General features: G+C 35.8%; 1 long non-coding RNA gene across 1 annotated transcript; it reads left to right on the top strand.

Annotated features, from left to right (window-relative positions):
* Nucleotides 1-836: 836 nt before the first annotated feature.
* On the top strand, nt 837-11,300 carry LOC148125654 (uncharacterized). The gene is made up of 5 exons (XR_015743909.1): nt 837-895; nt 4,973-5,050; nt 6,809-6,885; nt 9,365-9,457; nt 10,562-11,300. It is a non-coding gene; the product is annotated as an uncharacterized LOC148125654 (long non-coding RNA).
* Nucleotides 11,301-14,922: the final 3,622 nt, after the last annotated feature.

The following is a 14,922-nucleotide window of genomic DNA, read 5'->3' as shown; positions in this document are numbered from 1 at the left end:
CTTTCAGTCAGCTACTGGAAGTACTAAAAGAGATTTTGTGCAGGTGCAGTTCTTAACGCAGAACATTTCTATGGTATTGTCTGTTTCAGGCTGAGGCTGTGAGGTATCTTAAGGGCCATCAATCTGGTTTATGAACAAAATGGGTGCATCAGTGTGATTATTTTTACCATCCTGATTATTTTTACCTTGATGTCCTAATCGTGTTTTCCCTCCTGTACAAAGTTCCTGCTCCATACCCAGCTGGAACAAACAAATATTTTGCTTTGGTAGGCAATGATTTACCTGAATGATTTGCATGAATCAAATTGTGGGCAAATAAGTAGCAAGGTGAGAAAAGGTTTTGTGAATTTTGGTCTAGATGTATTCACAGGGTTTCCTGATTAAATTATCCTGAATCTAACAAAAGAAAGTAGAGGTAGAAAACACGAGGGAGATTTACAGAACATTGGAAGTCACAGTTCTTGGGTTCATTTTAGGCTTCCCATAAATACTGTTGGTCAGATATATGGAGGGCAAAGTGTAACTTCTACGTTCACAAACATGTTTTCACACTTTTTTTTCATTCCAGGTACTACAGCAACATCCAAAGTAATGTAAGTATATATTTTAATACATTTTTTTCTATTTTGTGTTATGTTTTCTAGGTATTACAGAATACATAACAAGATCAAGATAGCTTCTAAGTAGTTTGAGCAGATTGTCAATTGGATCACATTAAGCTCTACCTTGTTTAGCCACGGTTTATTGAGCAAAAAAGGCTGTTCGGTAGTGCACCCTTAAGGCACAAAGCCAGTTGGGTGACTTTGGCCAGTCACACTCTCTTAGGCCTATGAGGGAGGCAATGGTAAACTATTTCTGAAAAAACTTATCAAGAAAACTGCAAGGACAAGTTCAGGTAATCACCAGAATCAGAAACTGATTTGAAGGCACCAAAACAAACTATAATTACTATGTTTGTAAAACTTAGTATGCCAAATGGCACAGCACATTACAAAACCATGTTGCATGGCTTAGCATGTTAGCATGTATATACCAGTACTACTACAAACTCCTCCTAACTTGAAATGTGGGTTGCTTACTGATAGTTTAGACCAGGAGTGTCCAACCTTAGCAACTTTACGATCTGTAGTCCACAAGTCTTAAAATCTGCCAAGGTTGGACACCCCTGACATAAGATGTTTTAGGAATCTAGTCTTTATTTGTTCATGCCAACCATAATGTGATTTTTTGTTTTTGTCTTAGTGTGATCTATGAACCCAGGTTTTGCGTTATATAAGTCATCGTTTAATATGTTGTGTTAACCCAATCAGTTGTGGCTTATTTAGCAAACCAGTCTCATAATGAACAAATAATAATAACTGCACACTTTCTCTTAAGATTGTCATATTGGTAGAACAGGTATTACAATAATTGGATGATGATGAAGCAATGGGTTTTGTTTAGTTGGGGACAATTAGTCAGAAATGAAATTACAAAGCTTGTGAATCCAATTATAATAGTAGTCATGAGTGCCTTAGAAATATCATTTTCAGAATATCTATGTGAAGCCAAGGGAAAATGCAAAGTGCTCAAGTAACATATCTAAGAATTTATGACCATTTTGTAGCCAGAAGCTAATCAGAGCTGCTCAGCCAATGACAATTCAATAGGTAAGGATTTCTCAAGAAAAAATGTAGTGAAGGAGATGTCACTGAGGAATCCGTTGTTGTTGTTGTTAAAGACTTATGTATCTGAGCTTATAGAGTAGAAGGGTAACTTTCTCCTCTTGAAACCTTCTGAGCTTTTGCACTCTAGCCGCAGATAACGTCTTGGTGTAACTAGTTGGTAGGTACTGCTATCCTCTATCTATCTTTGACAGGGTGCATCACCTGATATCCTCCCCTTAACCCTGGTTTAAGAATGAGAGAGTGCTCCCATAACTTGAATTGCTGTGTTTATTGAAAATATAAACATGGAAAAATGAAATACTTTACATGCTATAAATTCTTAGATGTATGGTTTAGAATCAGGTAACTAGAAGTCCAGCCCTTCTCCTCCTCCTTGAGAGACAGAGTAATCTCAGCAGAAATAAACAAAATCAAACTTTATTTGGAATGGAGGAAAGATAAAATTTGAAAACTGTTTGCTGCCCAGAGCTCCATGGATTAGGGTTCCATGGATTAAGGTATTTATTTTTCTAATAAAATAAATATACTGTATAAAGAAATAATTTTTAAACTTTGCTTATTAAAATCAAAAAAGTATTGGTTACAATTATACATTAAAAAACACAGACTTTTGGGACATTTTAAAAGAAAATTGCGAAAATAAACACAATTCAGTATTTCAGTAGACCACAAGATGGCGCTGGTCTGCTATGATATTGGACATAGCTTGAGATGGAAGTCAAAACAGAGGACTTTAAGGATTCCTGTAGATTGGGCAGAGATAATTGGTCAGAAAATAAAAAATAAAAACAAACTTAATATACAGTAGGTCTTATCTAATATATAATATAGGACCCTTAAAATAAATACCATCTCTGTTCAAATTATTTCTTGGAAACTCCATTTTAATCAGAGGCTGGAAATAATTCAGCTTTTTGTCCTTTTTTCTCAGCACACACCTGCTTGCTCCTTTCCACAAAAGTTTCATCTTTTTTAATTTAAAAAAAAACTATCATAAATCTCATAAATCCAGGAAAAAAGTTAGAAATTAAGGCCACTTTCTCTCTGTACCTATATGATACAACTCAGCTTTCCTTGGTGAATGTTAATTGAAATTCTGATGCCAATTGGTGTTGGCTGACTGTCAGTGAACATGGGGTAGGATTTGCAATGTGTTATTTATTACAAGTTAAAATTCCTTGCCCTCTTAAATAAATGTTGACAACCTCATAAATCAAATAAATGACATTATAAGGTTTTAAATTTGGGATGCAAAAATCCAGATGACCACTAAAATAATGCCAAGAAATACAGAAAACTCTGTATTTTAAGATATATTATTCTACTAATTTGCTAAGTGCTTTGAATCAGACTGTTTATAAAAAGAACTTTTTTCATGGTTTCTTTAAATACAGTGTTTATTCAATATATGTTGTAGTCAAGGTACTGTATGATTATTATCATGTTTTTGCAAAGTAATTTCTTCCATGATTTTTTGTTTTGCAAATTCTTATTGTTTCCTAGTTTTAGTTTATTTCTTTTTACCAGGCAGAATAAAAAGAAATTGGCATCCCCAATTTCTTTGCAGCATTAATTTTGTCTAAAATGGTCACATGTGATGCATTTAAGTGATATGAAATGTTTTATTTTCTTTATTTTTTCTTTTCTTTAATCATTCCATAGTACCACAGTAGAAACATTTTTGCTGTTTTCTCCAAAATAAACAAGCTTTATCCTAACTGTGAAATTTCACACTTTGCTTCATTATTGTTACTATTGGTTGCATTTACTTTCTGCTATTTTGTGCTTGGGAGGCTGCAGTTTAGAACAGTACTGTTAGAGCAGTGTTTTTCAAACTTGGCCATTTTAAAATGTGTGGATATCAACTTCCAGAATTCCCCAGGCAACATGGGGAATTCTGGGAGTTGAAGTCCAGACATCTTGCTGAGATTGCAAAACACTGTTAGACGAATATCCCTGTTAGGCATATTTTAAAATTTCTAATATAAATTTACACATTCCAACTGTGACTCTTTATTGTGGAATTTCCCATCTTCTTGCTCTTAATAAAAGGAGATGCTCATTCCAACTCTTTTTATTGACTTTCTGTGAGTATTCTGTCTTATGATTCACTTGCTGAATATAAAGACAGATAGAATAACTCTACAAATTCTTCCATACAAAGTTTCTTTTATTGGATTATATTAGGTATCCTCAAGGTGACTCACAGTTATGTCAAGATGCATCTAATGTCCAATTCTTTGCATAGTTGAAATCATCGTGTAAATTATATTAATCTTTCTATCCCATAGTCGTAGAGGCAGGGGGTAGAGCTGCTACCACGAGGCTGTGTTCAGGCAAGAGAGAGGGAACCTACCCCAACCCAACAAGAGTCAATTTAGTGACCAATCAGGATTACAGATGTGACCACATGACAAGGACTACATTTCCCAGGATACCTTAACTACGTTTACTATGATGCATTCCCTTAAGGGGACAGCTCACAATTCCTAACTAACTAGCCCAAATCCCATTAACTCTAAACTGCACAGTGAGGTAAATCAAGGAAGCTGCCTTGGTTGCGAATTGGCACGGAGCAGTGCTAAGACTCCAGTGTGTAGAAAATTGTACTATCTCGTGATCTTCATGCTCTAGATGTAGAAATAGTAAAATGCTATGTAGTGGAAGAAAGAAACGAGACAATAGACAGAAGAGAAGATGAAGATATTGTAGGAAGCAATAGGAGTTAGTGAGATAGACTAGAGAAGGCCCTTTTAGATAACTTCTCTGCTATTTTATTGGAGCCTGGACTGATTAACACTGAATTCTCAAGAAGCTTCCCATTTACTGTTGCTTTCCTGAACCTACTTGATACGAGTAGATGTTCAGCTGCTTCTTGACAGAGGAGGAAATAGTAGGTAGAACTGGTGGGCCTTAAGATACTGCACCCCGCCGGTCTTGAGTTTGACACCCCTGCTCTGCAGGATCTGGATCTCTGTTTCAAATGGCAGTGTTCATGTGTACTTTCCTGAAGAGAAGTGTAGGTATAGGAGAGTTGGGACCTGGTCCAAGTTGGACTTTTAAACACTACTTTCAAACTATTCAAATGTATTAACTTTTAAATTCAAAACTTAAATTGTAAAATATTTTAATCTTATAATGCTTTTTAATTTGCAATGCTCTAACTTTAAATGGCTATCATAAAATGTTCAGATGACTTTTGGTATCAGATGCACGATATATCTTTATTTTACAGTATTGTTTACAGTATACACATGGATTAAATAAAATAAGCACTCTTCCTTGTTTCTTTCTGTTAATTGCAGAGCAGATGAATCGGTGTCAGAAGATGACAAAAGGAGGTGTGTTGACAAGGAACTGGACTGAAATTGCATGGATCAAAAGTAGGCTGCTATGTCATAAGAAAGAAGTCAAGAAAATTATTCAAAATGTGTTTTATAAACCCCAATCCAACAGCTTCATATTTGTTTGTCCAATAGGAGCTCAGATTTTAACTAAGAAAACCTGTCACTTTATTGTCTTGTAGTCTGTCCTTGGGAAATAGCTTCATTATAGCTTCATAATGATATTAAGTTTATTACAGGAATGTTCCACACATGGTGTCTGTGTGCCCAGATTATCGAAGTCAGTGGCATTGCGGATATTGGCATCCAAATATAGTTAAATGCTTGTTTCAAATATTTAGGCTGATTCAGATATTAAGGTACCAGATCTGGATAGAAAAAATATAGGTGACCACTGTTTTGTTGAATTTTTGCAATGCAGCTCTAGTAGCCCTGTCATAAAAGTGTGATCATTTTCATCAAAGTCATACCGGGTTTAAAATTTATATTATGTGGTTCAGCCAGATATCCGTGTCATTTTATATAAGGAATAAAACAACATGGACTGATATAAAGAACAAAATATTGAAAGGTATGCAAGGTTATTCAATTAAATTTACTGAGACAGAAAGTATTACATACAGGTAGTCTTATGCTGACATATTACAGCATAGAGATTGTAATCACCACAGATTAAGAAATCTGGTATTTTAATGAAGTATTTTAATTTTTCTTGTAAACCAATAAACACAATGCAGGCAGCCTTTGACTTATGACTGGTTTAACTATATTTGGATGCCAATATCCGAAATGCTACTGATTTCTCATATGAATATATTACAAAGAAACATACTTTGTTACAATGGATCAACCAATTTATGACATGGATTTAAAGTTCTGACAGCTGTTATCGCCCTGCAATCACATGATCAGACTAGATACTTGACAATGGGCTGCATTTATGCCACTTGTAGCATCCCATGGTTATGTGATTGCATTTTACAACTTTAGTTCACCATTTTCTCCCCAAAAGTCCTCTTCTGGATGGATCAGAGATAAGATGCAGAAGTCTTCAACAATTTTGTATTGTGAACATGGCAGGAAAATGTTAGGAGAGATAAATTGCAACAATTAATAAAATTGTTGCAAAGACTTTGGCGGCGGGGAGTCACAATGCCCCTCCATTTTGTTTCTATGCAACTGACTTCAAGCGTGGTCTTTTAACCTGGGTGCATTAGTATGTTTCTTTGTAATACATTCATATGAGAAGTTATGTAAATCTGAACATATGAATACATAAATGTGGTTTATTACCCATTGATATATATGTGTGTGTGTGTGTGTGTGTGTGTGTGTGTGTGTGTGGCTGAGAGTAAATGTGTGGAGTTATCCCATTCATTTTAGCCTGTTCACTTTTTGTGGGGAAAATGCAAAAATGCTCTAAAATGGAGTCTTCCAAATGCTAGCCTCATAGTTGCTGTAGATTGCATTATGTATGTGACGTGCTTTGACTAATTAGAAATCTTAACCAGACACACACCTGGTGCCTCTTACTTAAATATCCCTCACAATAAGTATATCCCAAGTGTCCCTCCAAAGGTTACCATTGGGTTATAATTTTTAATGTATCCGTAATACTTAAAGAGTAGTATGAGTAATGGGCAGAATAATTTTATCCTGTCCAAATTCCACTTTTGAGAAAGCAGTTATACTAAATAATGTAACACACGGTCCAAGAAAGATTAAACATTTTGCCGTGCGTAAGGTTATACTTTTACTGTGGCATCCAGTCATGATTTTCTTGTCTTTTTCATTAAGAGATTATGGAGGTGTTTATGTTGGCTTACCGGCTGCAGAAGCCAAGATTTCCAGCCAGACAAAAACAGCACCTAAAGGTATTTTTTTAACCATTGTTTTTCAGTACTTCCAGTTTCTAACATTTATCATTATACTTAGGAGAGACACTTTATTTGAAACTTTAAAATGTTTTCAGATTAAATGGCAGCCACTCCATGAAGTTTAGGCAGAGCAAGATAGCCATAGCAATAGCACTTAGACTTACATGCCACTTTATAGTGCTCTACAACCCTCTCTAAGTGGTTTACAGAATCAGCACATTGCCCCAAACAATCTGGACCCTCATTTTACTGACCACGGAAAGAAGGAAGGAGAGCTGAATCAACCTTGAGCTGGTCTGTATTGAACTGCGGGCAGTCGGCAGAATTAGCCTGCAGTACTCTATTCTAACCATTGCACCACCACGGCTCTCTAGAGATGCAAACAGTCAAGTTAATTTCCACTATATTCACTATGCTAAGTGAGGGAAATCACCTTTAGAGTCATAAGCCATAGTCATCAGGTTGTTAGTCTGTGATTTTAAATCTTTCTTGAGAAAACAGGCCATAGATTGAGAGCCCCGAGTGAGCCATATGATCTGATAGCAAGAATCACCTTGACCTCCTCAAAATATAGGAGTTCTGAAAGTATTGCTCTGAACATGAAACCGATCTTCAGTCTGACATCTTCGGCATAGGCTGAGCATCTGTCTCATTAGAATTTGATATTTCCTATCAGTTAGGGCTATCAATACAATGAAATTTGAAAGCAGTAAAAGCCTGCTGTAATTTGTATGAAGTTATCTTTACCTGGTATCAGATTTTCATTGCGTTGATTTTCACTTTACCAAATCATGAAGTGATTTAGGGACTTTGTTGATTCATCTGCAAAGCTTAAATTTAGAATTGAAATCAATTCTAGTAGCATCCCTAGGTGATTCAGCTCAAGTGTCTCTATGGATCTGAAAATATATATATTTAGATTAGACATGCCTTGAAATGTTTCAAGGCTTTAAAATATTAATTAAGAAACTTGGAATGTTTAATACTTTATAAGCCACTCAGACCTTTTACCAAGCTTTTTAAAAGTTTAGTGCCATTTAGAAATAAATGCAATGAACTTTTATACAAATTATTCCAGAGCCATACTTCTAAGAGTTTCTGATATTAACCTCTAATTTCCCAAGGAGGAACAGTATATAAAAAACATAAAAACAAAAATTGTTTGTGATGCTTCTCCGACATGTCAATTTGTAGAATCAACCTTAACAAATGGAGACATATAATATATAATATGATATAAGCATATCAGTGGTGGGATTCAATTTTTTTTACTACCGGTTCTGTGGGCGTGGCTTGGTGGGCGTGACAGGGGAAGGAAACTGTAAAATCCCCATTCTCTCCCCACCCCACTAACCTGCTTTCCAGCTCCTTTCTCCTGTGCAGGGCAACTAAAGAAGACCCAGCTGATCAGTTGGGACTCGGGAGGCAGAGAATAGATGAGGGCAGGGCCAGTCAGAGGTGGTATTCCAAACTACTCAAAATTTCCGTTACCGGTTCTCCAGAACTGGTCAGAACCTGTTGAATGCCACCTCTGGTGCATATATGTATCTTTGTGTCTCCTATATCCAGGTTCTGAAGTAATGGGCTGATAGAAGATAATGGAGACAGAAAAGGGAAGGGAAGGGAAATAATTACTCCTCAACAAAATGGAATACTTGTACAAAAATGGCATCCCAATTAATCTAAATTGAGCTATTATCTGCTTGTCCCAAGCCAAAATCATACATATAGTGCAGAAACCACTCACACAAAAACACACAAGTACACGTAAGAGAACTGAATATGGATAAAATTAGAAAGAGAGAAAATCCTGTTTAGCTGTTACAGAAAAGGGTCGAATTCATAATGCAAAGCATCGTTTTCAAGTTAATATTCAAGGGGAACCACCCATTTCAGCAATGAAGAAATGCAGGCCTTTGCTCTTTCCGTCTAATCCTTTGCTCTTTGCTCTTCCACCTATATTCATAAGATATACTTTCCATATACCCTCATCTAACTATAGGTCAGATATAAGGATAACGAACAGTTTCCCTGCTCTATTGGATCGCTGTATCCAATTCTTGTAGTTTAGAAATTCTTACCATGTGGAAGAGAGCTGATGTCTTTTGACAGGATGAGACTAAATGAGTTGGGTGGTTTGCAGATCTTTCCCATATCACAAGACATATTCTTTAGAAAGGAAGGTATTTTTAAGTTTTCAAGTTTGAAGAGATGAAGTAACCCAGTGCTGACTCTATGTTAGTTTCTCTGTTCAAACTACAATGAAGTTAGATAATTTTAGGACTTCATTGTCATATAAAGGGAAGACTTTTTTAAACTGTAAAATGTCTTAGGCTATGTCAAAATATGGTAAATCAACCCTGCTGAATTTAAGAACTTCCTGAGTGCATCCCTAAATAACTAGCTTACAGTCATGTCCACATAGCATCCTTGCCATTAATCACCTTTCTACCAGTCTGATTTCTTTCCAAAATAGGAACCTGACCAGAGAGAACAATCTGCAGAACACTTTTGGAAGACAAGTGCTAAGGGAGAGTCAGCCCATCATTTTATGAGCTTGGAACAGATGGTACGTTGCTAATGTATGTACATATTTTTTTGCTTGTGCATACAACTCCTCCGTAGTTTCTTTGATGGCAAATCTCGATAAATCAAGAAATGTCTTCTTAATTTTAGTTTCCTGTTAGCATCCAGATCTGGGAATCACTTACCAGCTTTGAAGCAAGCTTCTGTCTTAAATCATTACTTCAGGTTTCAGGGAAATGCCATGTTGGATTTCTCTATTTATATATTCTAAGCAAGCCTTTTTAAAGAGCATTACTTGGTTTCTTTCTGAAAAAGTGCCTTCTTATAAACAGAAAGTTGGGACTGGCAAACATTCAGAATGTTATCCACTCTAAAGGGATCAGTCCAAGAAACATTCCTTCACCTTGCATGAGGTTACCGTGAGGTTCTGTGGCTTATTTCAGTTTCATTTGTACAGGTATTTCTTGACTTACAATAATTCATTTAGTGACTATTTAAATTTACAAGGGCACCGAAACAAGAGACTTATGACCATTTTTCAGACTTATGACCATTGCAGCATCCTCATGCTCACATGATCAAAATTCAGACTCGGGGATTCTGACTCATATTTATGACCGTTGCAGTGTTCTGAGGTCATGTGATCACCTGTTGCAATCATTTGACAAGCAAAGTCATTGGGGAAGCCTGATTCACATAACAATTGTGTGAACCACTTAACACCAGCAGTGGTTCACTTAACAACTGTGGCAAGAAAGTTCCTAAAATAGGGCAAAATTCACTTAACCAATGTCTCATTTAGCAACAGAAATTTTGGGCTCACTTATGGTCATAAATCAAGGATTACCTATAACGGACCTATACCTGATTATTAGCTGATTAATTTTATATCTATTTATTTAACTATTATTTGCCATATTTTTCAGCAATAGAGATTCTGGTTAATAGAAGTAATACAAGAAATAAGAACTGTAATGCTGTTTCCACTATGCAGCTTCCTGATATTAGTACAATGAGTGTTTACTTAATCACTTCATATCTGAGGATGATTCTCCTCCTTTCTTCTTCTTGTCATAGAACGTATTTTAACATTCTGAAAGTACTATACTATTTATTATGTATATGGCATTTTTTTTCTTTTAATCAGTTATCTGCAAAAATCACTCGTTGCCAAGTGAATTATCCCATCACGTAGAAACGCGAAAGCTTGAAAGAGCTGCAACTGTGAATCAAGTGGAGTTCTGAAATGAAATGAAATGGATGAAGAATCAAATCTTATGGACAATTTTGATGCCATTTAATGCTGCATTAATTAGATGATATAGGGCAATTCTGCCCAAGAATGCATGCTGCTCGTTGTTAACAGTCTGAATAACACTTTGTTTCCTGTATTTTTGATAGCTTTTTTAACTAAAAAACCCAACCCATTTCTATTGTTCACTCAAATGCTCCTAAGCTGATGCTACAATACATTACCGATTTACTTAAGAATAATAAGGTTATTTGAATGATATATTCAAACAGTAGCTTTTGGAATTTAGACAAGGGTTCCAAAAGGCATTGTCAGATCCCTTTGATTATTGGTTGCTTTTATATTGACTGTGAACCTCTTGCTAAGAGGTTACTAAAAATTGATTGTAATTTTTCAATGTTTTGTACTGTTTTTTTCGTCTTTCATTTAATCACCCATTCCTGTTAACATTAAAAGAAATAGCTGCTTTCTCTGAAATGCTTGTGTTGCATAATGCTTATGTTTCTCATAAGATTTTAGAAAATGTAATGATAGGTATGGCAGATACCACAGCGAAACAAATGCAGCTTGTTCTGTTGTGCTTGCAAAGAAATTCCAGGAAAGCCCATTGAAATAAATATTGCCTTGGAGTTGACTTGTCCCCCGGCGCAGTTGTTTTTATTGCTATAATATTTACCTTTCATTATCCGAAATTTTAAACCGTCAAACTGTAAGTTGAGGACTTCCTATAGAGATGCTATAGTATATTTTAGGATCATTCTCCCTCCCACCAAATATTTTAGTAAATATGTATATCGAGGGGGAGAATTTGTCTCATTTCAGTTATGCTTTTAGCAATGCAATGATAAATTTAATTTTAGCTTCTGGGAGCTACTACAGTTTGAGATTATATTTGAAATATTTCGACTGAAATGTCATCTGTAATGGAACTCTAAATAATTCAATTTGCTGCTAATTTCAAGGGCCATTTTGATTTTTCCAGCAAATGAAAATATTTTCTCCTTCCTGAAAGAATTCATTACTGGTTCCCCCATCCTAGGAACAATTAAAGTTTTGTTGTTCTGCTTTTGAGAAACAGAATTATAGAGGCAGCTAGAAAAATAAAATGATAGGTAGAAATGGATATAATCCATATGTCATGAGTCTGCCACAAAGTCTTCTGGTTTTTCATGGGTTTGATACCCAATAAGGAGCAGAAATGAAAGTTATGACGTTTTGAAAATGTTCTTGAAGGATCAGGCTAACAGTATGGTCTAGGCTGGTCCTTGGAATTTATTTGTACACCAGTCCTTGATTCTAGCCCAACATCTTGCTTCCAAAGTTAGTGGAATGCCTTCAGGAAGTCTCAGTAGAACATGAAGGCAACAATATAGAAACCCGTCAACTGGTTGTGTTTTAGATGAACAAGTAACTTCTTGTATCAATTCCATAACTCTTAACAATTCAACTTTCTAGTGACTTATCACATATCTGTTTTCAAAGTACAATAGAACTGGTTCTTAGACAATTATTTGTTTAGCCATGTTTTGTTGGAAATTCCATGGTTGGCTGAGTTTCACAACCCATTAAAGAATAAAATATGATTGACAGATGATAATAGTTGGATTCACACAATATCTGAAGCCAAATTCAGACAACTATTAGTGCAATAACTGAACTCAAACATAGTGGAAGTGCTTTTTGGTGGCTATTGTGTGTGTGTACAAATAAACAAATAATAAGTGACCCAAACAGGCTCTATAGATTTGTGCTATTATCCCAGAGAGAAAATTTAATTCAGGAGCTGGTGAACTTATTACTATACACAGAATAGGGCTACACACCAGTTCCAGGCCTCCTTTGTGACAGAAAGAATGTATTGTATTGTGCAAAAGCACTGTAAATGGAAAAGGCGGCATCCATTTTTAATTTCTACCTGGCAGCCAGAGATCGAAGCATTCAAATCTATTCTGAATTATATATTTATGAATGTACAAGTGCCTAGCTAAGCAGTTTACAACAGTATTAAAATATATATGCAATTAATATATCAACAATGTGTTCTTTTATGTAGCATATAAACAAAATACAACTTTAAAAGTGAAGCTGGCTACAAATGAGTTGGTTTTGAATCCGATAGATAAGAAAACTTGTAAAAAATGGCTGTTTGGTGATGGATATTAGCAAACTCATTGTTAATTGAAAGCTAAGTTGTGATATAATTAAAAAAATCTAATAATATCTTTATTACAGAGAGAGAGACAGAAGGAAGGAGGGAGGGAGGGAGAGAAGGAGGGAGGGAGGGAGAAGGAAGAGGGGGAGTGTTTTGTTTCATCAGGATTTCTATCATTAGTTTTTTAAAACCATTTTTTTGAATTTTCCAGCAGAGGGCAGGAGAGCTCCAGTAACAGCTATAGGTTACAGCTGATTATGATCAGACAGGGATGATACTGGAAGAAACCCATTTTGAAGAACTAGAGAGCATGTTATTTGGTAGACTTTTCCTCCTTATGCTTCTCTCTCCATCACATCCCAATATCTTAAAATATGCTATCTTCTTAAATTAATATGTAACGCAGGTAAAAAGCACAGGATAAATACAAACAAGTCATTGCAGTAGTCTTTTGAATATGTTTGGGAGTGCAAAAGTTGCTCTACCCTGAAAGTCCACATCTGGAAATGAAAGTTGCTTCCCAGCACAAACGATGTTGGAAAGAGGCTATAAATATGCCTATTGGAATCTGAACAATTTATTTTACCACCTCCTCCTTCCAGAATTTAAAATAGTTATTCAGGACCCAAGGACTAAAAGCTACGATGAAGAGTCTTTATTGCTGTATGAGCCTCTCTGGAAGTTTCCCACAACTAATTCAGTGGAACTTAGTTTTTGATTGACTTCCAGACTGCTGACCATGTAGAGCATTGCCTGCTGATCAGAATTGATCAGAAAGCATGGGAAGGAACTGGATGGAAGCAACGTTAAGATGAAACCGATCAATCTGACAAATTTCAAAACGTGCACCCACAGGGACCAGATGTATCTTTTTTTCAGTGCCATTATGTGTTTTGCTTGGTTTTGTCTTAATGGCTTGTAAACTATAGTTTATGTGGGTGATAGAGATAATGAATGGGAGATTTATTAAGTCTATCTCCCATTGTTCAAACAAGGATAGTATCTAATCATGTTAACTGTGCCTTCAGTGAGACCAGGTAAACTTCCAATTCACCCTTGGCAAATCCCATTTTCTCAGCCTCAATCTCCACTTCCCTCTGGGGCTAATGTTATTTTGATTGGCATGAATGCATCTGCTGAAAATCATGCCACAATGAGAGGACAGTTGTCTTGTTGTTCATCTTCCTATTGTCACTCATTATTTCTGTGTGGTCATGTGGCTAAGATGGAGAGGACAAACAGTATAAGTCACTGCAAGCTGGAAAGAATCATAATTGTCGCTCCTTGTTCACAATTCTCTTTATCTTTTTGAGATGGATTTTTTGTTCTTCAGTTACTCTCTCCTGTCATTGGTTGACAATGCAAAGTGCTAGAAACATAGGGAAAAGAAAGAGCCCACTTGCCTGGGGAATTCTGAAAACTTGGAGCTGGTGCTAATATTAAACTATCCCACAAAATAATTAAGTAATAGTAAAAAAAAGCAATAATTCAATCCAAAATATTCTTCCAAATTTTCACTCAAAATGAACTACATTTCTTCAGCCTTTGTAATTAGAAATATTGCAAATTTGATTGAGCCCAGCCCTGGTTGGAAGAAGGGAAATGTAGCTTCATCACTGGAAGCTTTCAAGAAGAGACTGGACTGCCATCTGTCAGAAATGGTATAGGTCTCCTGCTTAAGCAGGAGGGTGGACTAGATTGACCTACAAGGCCCCTTCCAACTCTGTTATTCTATTTTATTCTATTCTATTCTTTCTTCCACTTCACATGGGCAAAATAGTTATAAGTTCCTTTGTCTTTCATGGGTAACATAAAATGAGATGCCCAGGTTGAAAAGTCTCATTATAAGAAATCCATGTTACTTAATGCATTTTCATTCCTCCTTCCTTTATGGAACTTCCATACATCTTATCTTAACAAACTGCCTCAATGTTTGCTTGGACAGTCATATATTATGCTAAAACACGGGTTTTTTGATTACAGTTGTTGATGAAGCCAAAACACAAAGAATGGGAACACATATTGCACTAAGCCGAGCCTATTTTACTGCGTTATGGTTTAGCACAATATGTGAACCTGGTTACCCAGGGTAACAGTGAGTTTT

This window comes from Pseudonaja textilis, chromosome 5 (assembly GCF_049901715.1).
Source record: "Pseudonaja textilis isolate UNSWEBS1 chromosome 5, rPseTex1.2, whole genome shotgun sequence".
NCBI lineage: Eukaryota > Metazoa > Chordata > Lepidosauria > Squamata > Elapidae > Pseudonaja > Pseudonaja textilis.
Note: the sequence above shows the minus strand (reverse complement) of the source record. Positions and strands in the feature narration are given on the sequence as shown.